This window comes from Ammospiza nelsoni, chromosome 7 (assembly GCF_027579445.1).
Source record: "Ammospiza nelsoni isolate bAmmNel1 chromosome 7, bAmmNel1.pri, whole genome shotgun sequence".
In the NCBI taxonomy this organism is placed as follows: domain Eukaryota; kingdom Metazoa; phylum Chordata; class Aves; order Passeriformes; family Passerellidae; genus Ammospiza; species Ammospiza nelsoni.
Window position 1 is genome coordinate 27,270,068 of NC_080639.1, and position 14,384 is coordinate 27,284,451.

Sequence of the window (14,384 nt, forward strand, 5' to 3'; positions counted from 1 at the left end):
AGGAAGTCAAATCTACCTCAAATGAAGAATAAAGCAGACAAAAGACTGGATGTTATCTCACCTGAGTTGCATCTAAATTGTTGCAGTTAATTAGATTACTCCAATCCAGAATCCATAGCAATGCATTTATGACACCAACTGAGTTAGAATGTCCTATCTCAGTCAAATACACTCCCTGCAGTGAAATCAATTCCAATTTATAAGGGCAGTGCAAAATAGGTTACAGAAGATTTCTTCTTGAGTATTTATTTTCTTCATCACAATCTCACTTCTTGTTCAATATTTACTTCATATTTATGTCATTTAGTAATGAACATAGCAGGGATGAATGTTCAACTCATGGAAAATAGCTATGTCAGGAATACTTAAAATTTTGGGAATGAGAAAAATTATTTCTTTCTGGCTTTGCCTTTCTCCATGTTATCAACCCCATGCTACATTCTTAAGTAAACAGCACTCATTTTGAGCTGTAAGTTTTTTATATCATATTGAGGATTGGGCTGATACACAATAGGTGAAGGTTAAACCTGCATTATGGGCACCTGGACACCCTCTGTGGAAATGCCATTCACAAGAGAAGCTGAGACAGTTTCTGCAGCTTCTCACATGTGCTCTCCTGCATTCATTCATATGCACATGAATGGTAGGAAGCAGTTCTGCATTAGCAAGAACAGAACACACTCTTTGGAGTCCATTAGGACACAGGTGAGGTGTTGGATACAGCAATGCTTTTCAGTTTTGGAGTGAAACATAATAGGACACAACTTTCTCCACCAAGATATTAGTCATAGCAGACATTGGTAGAAAAATTGCAGTTGAAACCATGTTAGCAGATGACCTTACTGCAGAAGTCTGACAGGAGACCTGAGATTGCTTTTTGCAACTGCCCTCAAGAAAGAGCAGGAGAGGAAAGCAGGAGAATGTATGGATGAGACACTGAAGATGCAACCAGGGTAAAAGGAGAATGAAACCAGCAAAACCAGTAATGAAGAACTGTCATATCCAGGGTATAAGTGATGGGCTCAAAAGCAGGAGGAGGATTAGGAAAGTCAGAGTTGGAATAAGTTTCTCAGATCTGTTCAGGGTAAGGCCATTATAAATTTTTAGCTTCTTCATTTATGTTGATGCTGTGAGCTTAAAAAATTTCTTTGTAGAAATCTGCTTAGTTCCAAACAAGCTAAATCTAAACCAAATGATGACAATGACGTTAATGAAATTATGAATAAGCAGAGAGAAAAAATTGTGCTGCAGTCTCCATAAGAGACAAGTTAAACTTCATTATTCACTGAAATTTCAAAATTACTGATCTTTACCACCAGAGTTTTAATGTTATTCATTCCAGCTTTGTAAACTTTTTGTTATTTCTAGGTCCAAGAATTTACTTTCTAGCACATTTAAAAGTATACAAAAGTATCATAACTTTTTATCTGTAAATCCTCAAAGTATTTATATCTTAAATTAAAGAATACAAGTATTGATTAAAACATTACATTCAAAAATAAATGTGGCAGATCTGTGCAGAGATGTCAAGTGCATTCAAACTGCAGATCTCAGTAACTAGTAACACTGTCAAGTAAATCTCTTTCACAGTTTAGAGTTTAAGGGCTCTTTATAAACTTGAAAAGACTTCTCCTTTATTAGATTGAAGTGCTTTAGATGGCCTCTGTATTTTGTGAATTTTTAAAGTAATGTACAGAATGTCTATTATGGTTTGTATTGCCTTAACAAATGGAGGAAATTAGATATTAAAGAAGAAGCAAGTAAGATAACTGCCTCATTCAGAGCTTCTAAGAAAATTATTATTTATTCCTTTGTTTTTCACCATTCATCATCAAAACTCACCCTTGAAGGGTCTAGTCCTTCAGAGGTTTAAATCAGCAAAGCTCCACAGGCTTCAGAGCAGTTATGCTAATTTACAGCATGATCTGTTCCCTTACTTTTTATTTCTCCGAGTGTATGAAGCACCTAGGAATGCTGGCAACGCTTTGTTGTGACTCATTATTCACCATTTATCTACCCTGAACTGTCATTTTCATCTATTAATCTTTAAATATTCTAAGCCTTTCCTTATCTACCCACGCTTTTTCCTGCTACTTACCTTTCCTCTCACATCAGCAACTACCTCTGTCATCTTGTTATCCATACTCTAATTTTCCAGACCAAATCTCTACACTGGTATTACAAGTGTTCCAGATGCTTAACACCAAAAAAATCAAATTAATTTTCTTATTAGCAAAAAATTGGATTTTTATAAGCCTAATTATTCTGCCCTATTAAAATGCTGCTGCTCCAGCATCCAAGTTCCTTCTGTTAAACAAAGGTTATGTCACTCCTAGGAAATGCCATTACAGTGAGAAATGTAATCTCACTAGTGTAGTGTACCCCTTTTGATAGTGACCAGTACCTTTTAGTTCACAGAAAAATATGATGTCTGCAAGGTAGAAAGGTCTGTGTCCAGAAGGAGATTCTTCAAATCTTTTCTGACCAGGTAGTGTTTTTCCTCTTTTTGCGCTCCATTAACTGGAGACAAAGCAGCAGTGTTTGTGCAGAAAAAGCAATCCATTTCCACACCAGCTTTAAGGCACCAGCCAAGGAATGCAGAGAGTCCAGTCTAAAACCCACCTTGCAGGCAGAGTACAATGAAGGCTCCCAGAGCCAGGGATGCACAGACAGGGCTGGGGGCACACACTCAGTGAGCAGCTGCAGCTGGGAAATTCTGTGGGGGCAAACAGGGCAGCAGCGAGCACAGAGCGAGGAGCAGCTCCTGAGAGCAAGGCCAGCACAGAGCCCAGGCTGCTGCCTCCTGCTGAAGGCACCACATTTGGAGATCTTTTCCTGCTCTTCATCTGTAATAGACTGTCTGAAATAGTCTGCCTTTCAGTCTGTCACATAAAACCATCCTACCTAAAGGCTCTGCAACGTTTCTTATTGGCAGCGTTTAGTGGCACTTGTTTTTCACTGCCCAGAGTGGGGATCCATTGGGAGGAATCCAATGGGGCCTGAGCAGGTGTAACCTCTGTCATGTCCCCTCATGGCCAGCACATCCCAGCAGTCCTCTTGCAGTGTGCACCACTATAACAGCTACCTTTCCTGCTCCAGCACATTCCTTTTCACATTCCTCAAACTCACTGGGTCAAACTCAGTGCATGTATCCTGGGACCTCAGGCCAAGATGCTTTCCAGAGCTTATTTCCACTCATTTTTTGCAGCTGGATAAGGTTTTTTGGATTATTTCCTAGCCAGTGGGGCTCTCTTATCTTCCAGATTACAGACTCTTTTTGTTGAAAAAGTCACATTTGCTGGACTAGAAATTATTGTCACCCTGAAATGGCAAAAAGCCAAATTACATCACTCTGGTACTTCAGTTCCTATGCAAGAAGTAATTCCAATAAAATGAAAAATTTGTTTTTATCCTTTTTTTTTCTTTTTAAATGAGAGGTTGCTCCACAGCTATCATTGTTACAAATAATCCTGTTAAGCTTTAGGGCAGCTGGATACACATGCTTACCCTCTGCATTTTGCTTTCCACTGTAAATGAAATACTTTCTCTCCCCTTGTGGGAATACCAGTGTAGCATGTGCTATCTTAGAGTACAAAGCTTAGAAGAACAACAGCAATTGTCATTTCTTCCAGAGAAATGCAAAATAAGCTTTCCTCCATGCTTTTATAAGACAAAAAGAGAAAATAAGGAAAAATAGATCTTCTTCTCTGTCATTAAGACAGAGTGGACTCTCCAGTTAATGTGAGCTTCATGTCAAATCAAAGTCAGACAAATGAGGAAGGCTGAGCTCTCTTAGTCCCTATAGTACACTTGTTGATTGTGTTTTAAAATTATCTAGGCTGACCCAAAAGCAAATTACCATATGTGCAATAAGGACAATTGACAAGCAGTTGTTTAGTCCTGTTAAGATCAAGACACAGGGTTATTTACCAGTGTGCTCTCAGTGCCTCCCTTCAGGGTACCTGGCCCTCAAGTAACTCACAACACTTTTATGCATCGATACTGAGCCAATACTGTGACAATGTCTTCACACAGTGAAGAATTAGGACTGCCCTGTAAGAGGGGTAATTACCAGTTCACACTCTTCTGTAATCAGTCATCCTTTGGTCATAGGCAAAACTATCACAACTGGGGAGATTTTACTTAATTTAGCCTACTACCAACTGAATAATTATCAGTTGGAGTATCAAGAAGTGTTCTGTACCAATAATTAAAGGCTTTGGGAAGAACCTTTTCTGGGTGCAGCATGTTCATTTACCCACAGAGAAACTCTTCAAGCAAGAAGATCAGACAATTTTTTTCACCCTAAACAGCTAAATCTAAAGGAAACAACCCAGCATCCTTATTTCTTTTTTTTTTTTTTTTGATGGAGCCCAACCTGACATGCAAGAGCATGCTCTGAGAATGCCTTCCACACTAAAGGGATGTGCAAAAGTAGCATGGCTAGCACAGAGACACACTTGGATGCATGGATGGCCAGCCAAGTGTTTCTTTGAGTTGTGTACAGTCTTCTGCAGTGGAAGAAAAGTTATTATCTAAGCAAGAATTTTCAGTATACCAATTTTATCTTTGAATGTCTAAATTCTACCTCAGTTCCACTTGGAAAGTCTTGATCCTAAGGGCTGGTACATAAACCATGATATTAAATTGCAGTTTGAAACTACAATGAGCTTTGCAAACAGATTTGCCACTTTTCAGAATAATAAGACTGCAGTTTTTGCATATGTAAAAAATACCATAATGTAATATTATTTTAAGAGTTCCCTTTTCTGTAATGAGACCAAGTTAAACTCATCAGCACCTACTCGTTGGCAAGGAAAAATAAACAAAGACAATACAGCTTTAGCTCATTTAGTCTCAAATTCTCCTCTGTCTGCCACTTATGCAGCACTAAAGGACTGATCCAATGCCTGTTAAAGTCAGTGACAAATCTGCACCTGATTTTGAATAGAGCAAAACTGAGTCCAAAAGTTCCCCGAGGTTTCCTCTGCCTAGGTGAACAAGTGCACTTCACATGAAGTGCTGTCAGCACAGGAGGCACTGCTCAGACACTAACCATGCAGCTTGTTAATGCCTGTTCTCCTCTCAGTAGCAGAGCCAGCCATCCTCCCTGCAAGGCAGCCAGTCTGAAATGACAGCATGAGCAGAGGGCTGCTGTATCCTGGGAAGCCATTTTGCTCTCTTTGTTGCAACATTTCTTAATGATCTGCATAAGCAAAATGCTCCCTCTGGTTTTCCACTGACAGAGTTATATGTATCTGTCCTTCGCTACTCCAATCAAACCCTTACATATGCATTCAGGGATCAGAAATTTCCAGGAGGGACTATTCACATGCTAACCCCCAGACATATAGATTAGATGTGGATGGTGGCTAACATTGACACATAGGGAATACTAGAAAGCATTTCTAATAAAAAATGTTTTATTTTGCAGTACACAGGTATATCAAAATTAAAGCATTGGAAAATACTGAGGTTGATCCCCTTCTTGTTATGCTAGAATTTAATCATAGTGGGAGCAATTAATGGAACTAAGCTTTCTTTTTCTCTAAAGTTAAATTCTATTTCTTTTTTGTCCCTATAATTATGTGGGATCTTTCCACTAGACAAAGCAATCTAAACTCATTATTAAGTCCATCTAGAGTAGGATAACCAAGAAAATATGTACTTTTAACTTCAGTACTTGAAACCTTACAGTACACTGTTTTTATCATATTTCTAGAGTCCCATACCTTCTGGGCGGTTTTCTCACAAGCAGCTCTTCACAGCAGTGCTGTTCCTACTTCTTCATCAGGGCTCCTCCAAGGCTCTCCCTGACTGGCGAACCCACCCCCTTTTATCCCAGTTATCTTCATTAGCCACAGCTGCCACCCAATTAAGGACATCACAGCTGAAGCCCATTTACAATTAAGATCGGGGCAAGGCCACTTATACAATATACATATTTTACCAAGACTCATAGGCCACTTATACAATACATAGATTTTACTATGGCTCAAAGGCCACCTATACAATACATACTAAGATTCAACAGCCACCTATATTTCCCCCTTTTCTTTTAACAATTATACAATACAATACATATAACCCACCATTACTCAAAGGCCATGTACCTCCACAGCTCCTTGACTCAGAGGCCATATTTCTCACAGCTCCTGGCTGTCACAGTTCCTCACCTCAAATGCCATACTTCTTCACAGCTCTTGGCTGTCTTAACCTCCACAGCTCTTCAGGCTGTCACAGCTCTTCAGGCTGCATGTTCCTCCACAGCTCTCAGGCTACATGTCTCCATCACATCGGGGTCACTAATCGTTGTTATCATATTTCTAGAGTCCCCATACCTTCTGGGCAGTTTTCTCACAAGCATCTCTTCACAGCAGTGTTGTTCCCACTTCTTCATCAGAGCTCCTCCAAGGCTCTCCCTGACTGAGCGAACCCACCCCCTTTTATCCCAGTTATCTTCATTAGCCACAGCTGCCACCCAATTAAGGACATCACAGCTGCAGCCCATTTACAATTAGGATCGGGGCAAGGCCACTTACACAATATATATATTTTACCGAGACTCATAGGCCACTTATACAATATGTAGATTTTACTATGGCTCAAAGGCCACCTATACGATACATACTAAGATTCAATGGCCACCTATAGTACACTATGGAAGAGCTGACAACATGACAAGTACTGGCTGGAAGGGCAGAGCACCAGAGATGTCCACAGAAACTGCAGGAAAACTTGGAACTTATCATTGAGAAGAGAGGCAAGGAAAAAAACATAATGTGGAATGCCCTTGAGAGATTTCTTATGATACTTCTGAAACAAAGCAACACTGATGCTTCTGTTGCCAGGGAATGACAGGCTAGCCCTGCTGTCTAGAAGCACATCCACAGGAGTAGTCACCCGCCACAGCCCAAATGCCAATAACAGAACCTGTTAAAATCCTGTCTGGTGAGCAGCATCTTTCTCCACACCACAGGAACTTGTAAAGTGCTGTATAACCATTTTAGCTATTCCAGGCAGTTTCCAGTACAGTTTTTCATGCGAAGAGTACAATGCCATAATAGGGAGGACAGCTGAAGTAGTCATCCTGTAGCAGCTCAAAGGCAAAGTTTAGGAGGCAGTCTGGATTCTTGCTCAGCAGTAAAAACAAGTTCCATTTTTTGCCTTGTTAGTCAGTCTATGAACAATCACTGCAGCTAGTAAAACATAAGCTGGAGGAAAGAGTACCTGTGCAATAATGATTGAGAGGACAAGAAGTGCACTAAAATAAATTCTGCACAGAATCAATACTGGCAGTGTTCATCTGTACCAGAGAAGGGATGAGAAGAATTTGAGAACCACCTGCTGCATATCTTACACAGAAACCAGTGCTCCAAAAGTAAGGGTGAATCAATATCAGCGTGCATCCTTATGAGTGAACAAGGGTTCATATTTTTGTTGTCAGGGAAATTCCTTGGATGGGTAAACCTGTGGAATTGGAAGTGTTACTGAGAAAAATGTGAGTTGTGAAAGACAAGATAGAATCATAAATTAAACAAGAGGTTCTAGAAATAAATGTGCCCTCAAAGCTGCCACTATGACTAATTCAGCATTATAAGTACACAACGCAAAGCCTATCTTTATTAGAGCCTGGCATCATAAACCAGCAGGAATTTTAGTTGTAATAAAAAAACCAAGAGGGCATGCAGTGAATTTTAAAAGCTAGAGAACAGTATGATCTGAGGCAGAGGCATTGGCAGGATTCCCTGACCAACAACTGCAGCTGGCAGAAGCAGCATTTGATGCCTCTCAGCAGTTGTGTGCAGCAACCGGTGGAGCAGGGAGGAAGAACAGGCTTTTGAGCAATGCTCAGGATGGCCACACTGGGCTCCATTTCTGGCTGCAGCCCAGCAGGCACCCCCTGCCCGGTGCCCTTTCCCTTGGCGCTGCTGCATCATCAAAGCCATCTTCTGTCTGCTCCTCCTGGGTTTTGCTGAGGCGCTTTGGAAGTCATTCAGCACAGCAGAGAGCTGAACTCACCTGGGCCTTCAAGGAAACTTGTAGGACTCTGGAGTCAGAGGTTGCTCAGCGGTTTTGTTGTAGAACAGATCAATAACAAAGACAATATATTGACCCTGTTCTGTTGGGAACAGGGTGGAAAGAAGGAAATGAATGAATGAGGCAAAAAAAATGTTACTGCTGGATGTAGTGTTTCCTCATTTCCTGTGCATTCTCTCTGCTTTGAAATTTATAAAATCACTGGCATAATCAATTTCCATAAATAGCACATACACACACATTAAAACACATTGTACAGAACAAAACCTCAATGTCTGGACATTTTAATCTCTTTTCTCATTAAGTGGTACTGGGCAAAACTCAACAAAATCAAACTGCCTCCCCATCTAAGTTGGAGACTCAAAAAAAGCTGCTGACTCCAGTCAGCAACATTTGCTAGCAATCAATGTAAATTTTCTGGTCAGTCCTGCTATCTGATGTTCTAGCAGTGTTTTAAAATTCTTTAGAGACTTAAGGGGATGGTTTGCGGCTTTGGGTACTTGTGTTAGGGGTTTGTGTTTTTCTTTACTAAGATACTATGCGACAAAAAAAACAGTAGAGTGGGAAGGGAAGTTCTAATGATACTGTCTGACTGGCTTCACTACAGGCTGAGTTTTTAAGTGAATTTTCATTAATTTGAGTATTCCGGTAGCAGTGTCCCTCAAACAAGGCTTTGATGGCATAGCATAAAGCCTACTGAATTAACACACCTGTGGGTCTATGAATTTGCTCTGTCCATCAGGTATTGGTTAGTTACTTTGGGGCAGAGAATTGCAGGTTTCTTCCAAATTTTTTTTGATTTCTCTCTGAAAGCATTTTTAATTATTCTTACCTGCAATCCTTAATGGAATTCAGATAATGATCTCCAGCTCCTCAGTTTCTGTGATAATAATGTCCTCTTACAGGTCCCTGTCCCCAGCTTCCCTCTTGGGATTTTCAACAGGCATTTCTATAAATGTTAGGAATGTTCTAAGTGCGGCTCACAGTATGGAAAGCCTCAACTCTGACCTGTCCTTATGTCATCTGTTAATGTATGGCTGACTAACATACTGCTGGTTCTAAAGTGGCTGATGAAACAGCTGCTACAAAGTCATCTTAGTCACCAATTTATCAGTAACTAAATTTTAAAATATGCAAAAGAGATGGTTTCTAATAGAAGTGTAATTGGTCATTCAGTGTAAAAAATTGTCTTGGAAATGTAAATAAAATACTCTCCTACATTTTCCCATGACTAATCAGATTTCCAAATTTCATTACCACTTTGCAATATGTATTGATACTAACCATGTGATAAACACCTCTAGTATCAAGAATGTATAATTTTATTTGCCATGATGGAACAAGATGGCTTGGCATACAAAGCCTACACAATTCCCCCTCTGATGTCTCTCTTTGCAGAACACTTATCATTGCTGGAAATGTATGGCATTGGATTTTTGAGCTTGCCTAGCAAATGTTGTAGCCAATGCTCTGCTCAGTAAAGACTTCTTTGTGAGCCAAATAAAAGACATGTAAAGACAAGGAGCTGGTCCTACATGCCTAAAATAAAATCCCTTACACCATCTCACACTGGTAACTGTGTCAAAAAATGACCACAGCCCATTTAGTGGAACATTTTACTTTGTGGGGGCACACACATTTCCTAACTTCTCTCTAACTTCACAGTAAACACAAAATTTGTTCTTGACCTTCTCACTTCTGCATGTCAACCACACACCCACCTCTTCTCCAGAGGTGGTGTTGTCTTCAACACAGGCTCTGCCTCTTTTCTTCTAGTTACAAATACCTATTGGACGCTCAAATAATTCACCTCTTTCTGCTCTGGAACCTATGAATAGTTCTTTCCTTTATTTACTTCACCTGGAAATCTCTTTCTTGCTAAGCATTGTGCACCAGGAAAGACAAATTTTTTGCATCATTTGAAGTCTCTTTAAATTTCATTACTGCTTTCCAAATTTCTCTGGAATTATTCCACACAAGCAGCAAAAAGTAAAAACATCTGTTCTGCTTCATCACTTCTTCCAAGCAGCAAATAAACTGCAAGCAGATTTCCTATCCACAAAAAACACATTTCCAAGGTAGCATAAGGAGTGTTTTAAGAACATCTACTAATTTTGCAGCAAAAACCTTTCATCAATCTGTTGCTTAGGGCACATATGAAGATTTTATCAACTAATGTTTTAGTTCAGTTTTGAAGGTGGGATCTGATTGAAGATCTCTCTGGATTTCCCAAGGACTCTTGCAACTCTGCCTGTTTGACTTTCCTTAATGATCACTTCTACAAATATGCAATTCAGTAAAATGCAATAGTTTCTTCACATCACCGCTACTTATAGTTCTCCAGCTTTTTTCTCATCCATCTTGTGTCTTTTCTCACAGAGTGGCCACTGAAGACATAATTGTGTATCCATAGTCTACCAAGACAGTAACTGAAGCAATTAATAATGGAATTCACATATTTTTCTCACACAACAAATATCTTTTTGGCTGTGTGACAGTGGACAAAAGATTTCCCTGAAGATGGTGACAAGCATCAGCACTTTATTATCCCACAGTACAACTTTTTGTACTTTTTCTCTGTATCATGTGCATAACACCTGCTCCTTTTTTGCATTACAATTGGCTAACAAACTATGTGCATGTGCCTACTACTCTTTTGTAATTGGTCATAAATTTCTCTGTTTCTTGTTGTAAATGTCAACACACATCCACATTCCCCGCTTCTCCTCCCTCAAAGTTGTTTACCTGTCTTCAAGAAACAGCTCTAACTCATCAAGGCCCATTCCTGTTCTCCTACAATTATACAGAAATATCTCAACCCTCTAACCACATCCATTCAAGCTTAGTTATTCTTAAGTATGTAAATAATCATATTGTAATCAATCTGACTATTCATCTGTTTTTAATTAACTGCATAAGTGATTGCTAGTTATGGGTCTTTGCATATAAATCCTTTTCTCTGCCTGTAAAAATAATGAAAATAGAAGAATTGCTGAGCATCAGAACTACTGCATTTGTCTCAGCTGTTTACACAGTAGCCAGCATTGAGTCAGGAAATAAGTGCGTATTCAGAAAAACCTATGTCAGCAAAACAATGGTACCTTCATCTACTCAGAGTGCTATTGTAATTGAAAAATGGTCCCCTATAATTTTGTGGGTTCAACATCATAGCCTCATAATACTGTGGTTTATAATACCTTTAACTTAAAAAATAAGATATTTTTTCAGATATTTAAGATATTTTTGTTGTTGGGGTTTTAAAACTCTTTTTCATTAATCATTGCTGTTGGTACAAACCAGTGAAATGTCCAGCAGTGGCATCCTAGTGAAGATCTACCTGTGCTTTAGTGGATTGAATATAATATGAAAAATAGAATGCAATAGTATAAATCAAGAGCATTACTATGTATAACATTCCAGATCAAAAGAAGCACTGTGAGTTTAAAAAGGTCCCCAGAATGACAGTTAGAATTACCATGAAAACTTATCTACAAAGAATGAAAAATACTAGGCTTGCCTATCTTAAAGAGATTAATAAGACAGGCTGCCAAAAAAAGCATATGCACTCATAAATGAAGCACTGGAAATTTAAGTGTGAAACAAAAGCATCAGTCTTTTGTTTTCAAGGGAAGCACTTGTGGAAGAGAAAAATATTTTTAATAAGAAAGCCAATTTGTTGTGTTAGAAGGAAGGTTCTGCACCTTTACTCACCAAATCAATAAACAGTGACACTCATCACTACAAGTTACATTGGTACCAAGTATAGCTCTGAGGAGGAAAAGGTCATTTACTCATAAAAATATACAGAGCTATTGGAGAGAAGTCGTGGGGGGATAATACCACCAAAGAAACAAACTAAATAAATCAAAAAGCTTACCTCATGCTTCAGGGTTAAATCAATTCCAAGGCAATCCTGATTGGGATGGTTGTGAACTATTCTACCTGTGCCAAGCATAAGATTTCTCATACCTTCCTCTATAACATTCAGGGTTGCCCACTGTCAGCCAAGGGTCTGATTCATAATTCCCAGCTTTCTTTATGTTACAGATATTCTTATCACACACTTACTCCAAACCACTGCCATCAAAGAAAATGTTTGATGAAAGAAATTTTTTTCATTCTGTTGCTCACAGAAAATAGAAGTTAAAGGAAGAAAAATCTCAGGTCAACCATCTTTTTTTTTTCTGTATCACTGATTCTTCTACATCAGCTTTTGGAGTGTTTTCAGGAAGATTTAGAAGAGAGAAGAGCATTTCACACACATACAAATGAGGAAGCCACTTACTATATTACAAGTACCAACTTACTATATTACAAGTAGCAGTTTGCCCCTCCAACTCTTGCAATATGACTGGCCTATGCTGAAGTGTCACTCTTAAAAGTTCTCACTCAGGTTTCACTTACCTCTGTCATCTGAGGTGAACCATAATCTACAAAACCACCCTGACAAACTACAATCATCTCTCAAAAAACCTACAGCATTCTTCCTGCAAGCATGACCAAAGTGGTTCAGAAGATTTTCCTTATTTTTTTAATCATTTCCTTATTTTTTTTGAATTATTTCTAATGCTCACTTCTTTCAATTTCCTTCTGAAATTATTTTTGTAAAACTTCTGCAAATCTTTCCCAGCGATTCCCAGTGAGAGTATATTTATATATGGCTGTATCAGGCTAATCTTTATTGTTTCCTGTTCAAGTGAGAAAGAGATAAATGAAATTATTGAAAAAGGAACAATTAATGGAATTATTTATTTATAGAACTTACCTTTCTTTATTTGAAGAGAAAAAAAGGAGGAAAAAACCCTCAGTGATGAAGTCATGCACCCCATCATATTGTTTTGGAGAGGATGTCATAGAAATGCATTCAGAAAATGTGTTTAGCTAAAGCTGTTAGCTCTAAAGTGAACATAAAAGTTAAAATGTGGTGGAAATTAAGATGCTGAGTTTAAATTTAAGCTAATAACTGCAATATAAAAGCACATATCATTATATCAGGGCTTGCTCCTACTGCTAGAAATTTATAAAGTTGGAGGATGTGCAAACGTAGAGGAAATACAAAGGTAGAGGATGTGTAAAATTGTAACAGATTTTCAGAGGATGGCTTTGGCAATGACATACACAGGCCTGGAGTGACACCTGATCCATGACCAGTCTCTCTGAATGCCATGTTCAGAAAAGACTATGGACTGAGTGCTCACCGGAGGGACATTGAATACCTACCTGCAGCTGGAAAAGCCAATTTTGAAAGTGGAGTAGCTTCTACCGTCTAATAACAGATGACCTTCTACACTGCCCAGCCTGAAATTGGAGTCAGCCAGACTAGAAAAGGAGGACCACACTGCCCCTTACAGTTTTAATTCATGCAGGCCTAGAGAAATGCAGCCAAAGACATGCGGATCTAAAAAAGAAAACTTAAAAGCCTGACAAGCCTAAACTCTAAACCGCTGAAAATAAAACAGATCTTACTCCAAGGACAATGGGAAAAAAACTTCATCCAGACCTCTCAGAGCCTCAAATAGTTGGACTTGAATATGGTTGGATATATCAGCAATACCTCCTATAATGGAAGTTCTGGGGTTTGCTGCTAACTGCTTCTTATCTGAAGCCTGACTTCACATTTTACAGGCTACTCCTCAGAGGGAAAACAAAATGTTATGAAAAAGCTTGGTTTGGTTTGGTTTGGTTTGGTTTGGTTTGGTTTGGTTTGGTTTGGTTTGGTTTGGTTTGGTTTGGATTTTTTTGCTGGCCTATCTCATTATATATATATATATATATACAACTCTCTATTTATATACAACTAATGCTAACTCTCAAAATGCTGGAGAACAGTGGAGTCCAGAGAGGTGCAAACTGGGATTTGCTGAGACACTTTGAGTCATAACTAAAACCAAATAATGTTGCACTGGAATTTTCTGTGGGTTTTCCAGTTGGCCACCATTTGGTGTTTACCTCTTAGACCAAGCTACTGTGAGCTTAGGAAAAACTGAGAAATGCCTAAAGAAAACTTTCACCATTTCTTAGCAGAAGAGTGACAGTGGTAATAATTAATATCTCTGTGCTTCACAAACAGTGAAATCAGATGCACAGTTTATCAAGAGTCTGTGTATGTAATTTTTCCATTAACAATTCTGCAGACAGAGCATTGATAATTGCGCCTGTAGTGAATCCAAATGAGGCATATTTGCCTGACATTGTTGCAGAAGGGGGAAAATGAATATATGCATTTTAAATTTTTATGATTACATTTTTACTGAAGTGTGGGGGCCTGAAGTTTCATGACTGTTTTAATGCAATTGGTTCCACTTAGGAGAGATGACATGCTGAAATGTGATGTGCTGAATGCT